Consider the following 1,945-nt stretch of genomic DNA (forward strand, 5'->3'; position numbering starts at 1 on the left):
TTTGTATCCCGTTCACTTTAATACACTTCACTATATTTCGCTGTCTCATGAGAATTATTATAGATTAACGCGTCTCTTGTAAACTTAAATGGCGATTTAAAGAGGGAGAGTTTATCGCCCTTTAGAACTGGCTGTAAATGTAATTATAGATTAAATGAACTATTGTTTAGTGAGCATTATGCTACCTAAAACATTTCATTAAATTAAGTTTTAAATTTCTAAATCCTCATCACCGGTAGGCACATTTATACCGCAGACATGAAGGTAGTGTAAACATCCGGATGTGCTTCTGGAAATAACAATAACTTATGTAAGACATATACACTAATATAATATTAAAAATTAACTTAGAAACTATATAAGTACCCTATATCATCCTGGGGCGCATCATAACAGTTGTAATATGATACGCATTCACCAACTTCGCCCGTGGCCGTGAAACATGAACGGCTGCGAATTGAAAAGGTAACCGTAAATCAAAATCTATAAAAAAGTCCTGATGCATCTATGGTTGCCAACTGAGTGCACCAGTAGCAGTCGCGAATAATCCAATGATTTCAGAACAAACTACTCAAGGGAATTGTCAATGCCCCCTGGTACATTCGCAATAACGAGCTCCATTGGGACATGTAGTGGACGTTCGTTCTCATGTTTTTTTTTTAATGTAATAGGAGGCAAACGGCCAAGAGGCTCACCTGATGTTAAGCGATACCGCCGCCCATGGACACTCACATTGCCAGAAGGCTCGCAAGTGGGCAAAAACTGCCTTAGAAAACGCTCAATTGTCGAGGTGATACGGATGGTACTTTGTATTTTGCCTTGACGTCCGATAATGAAACTCAGCTGCGGGTATTAGACCGAATAGCTCTTCTGAATGGTAAATGCGGTAGAAGATGCAGAGAGACCCAACATCTCTACGCGTTAAATATCCTTCATTAGGTTCGGTTTGAATTATTTATTGGTCTCGTTAAGATTTAATGGAAACAAGTTGTTTTATATGTGGAAAATATCTTGAACTTGGCTTAAAAAGAACAACACATTGTCTAGTAATGTTCACAGAGTAAAGAGAAGGGCAAAGACAAACGAGTAACTGGCTTGAAATAAAAGACAAATCAAGTCAATGAAGCAAAAGGCGCGAAATTTAAATATTACAACAAGTTTTAAGTTGGGGTATCGTAATCGTACATGATGTCTCAGTGAATAGACAATGTATTTAAAAGATGTTCATGTTCGCTGACTGACATATGTTTTCTAGGCGTAAAGGCTATTACAATTTGTAATAAATGAAAATAATAACGTTTTTTTCTTATATTAAGGTATGGGTCAGACTTTCGGTTCAGTGAACATTGATAATTTTATACCAACCAATCTGGAAGATATCATCAGAATCAAACCCAATTAAATGCACTGTAACTAGTAGTTAAAGTTATTAGATGAAAATTACCTATATTAGGTCTCAAATCAAGATTTTTCACCCAGGACCCATGTTTGAAAAACTATTCAGCCAACTACCAGAGCCGTCCAGACCATAGACAGATGTAAAAAGGAATATGCTGAGAAATAACCTAAAAATAATATATTTTAGAACTCGAAAAGCAGCTCCATAGAGACGCCAAGACGTGTTAATCATTCGCTATTATTCTTTACTTTTGCTTTTACCAATCCTACCTTGTTGCTAATATTAAGATTTAGTAGAAACAAGTGTGTTGTTTATAGCATAAGTAAAATAAATTGAATTAATCAACATTTGGCAGACGATATGACGCAATTTACATAAAGTTAACTTTTTGGAACCCAAATTCTTCTTCTTCTAGAATTTATTTTTTATGAAATTAAGTTAAAAATAAAAAGGAAAACTCACGTGATGGCGTTCATCATTATTATTATCGACATGGATACATGGAAAAAGCAATTTCAAATAATATTTTAATTGTTAGAGTAACTG

The 1,945-nt window shown here is 34.9% G+C and overlaps 1 long non-coding RNA gene across 1 annotated transcript; it reads right to left on the reverse strand.

Moving 5' to 3' along the window:
• Positions 1-224: 224 nt before the first annotated feature.
• On the reverse strand, positions 225-1,524 carry LOC123718361. The gene is made up of 3 exons (XR_006755008.1): positions 1,445-1,524; positions 367-450; positions 225-289 (listed from the first exon to the last, which is right to left on the reverse strand). It is a non-coding gene; the product is annotated as an uncharacterized LOC123718361 (long non-coding RNA).
• Positions 1,525-1,945: the final 421 nt, after the last annotated feature.

The sequence above is a fragment of the Pieris brassicae genome, chromosome W (assembly GCF_905147105.1).
Source record: "Pieris brassicae chromosome W, ilPieBrab1.1, whole genome shotgun sequence".
NCBI lineage: Eukaryota > Metazoa > Arthropoda > Insecta > Lepidoptera > Pieridae > Pieris > Pieris brassicae.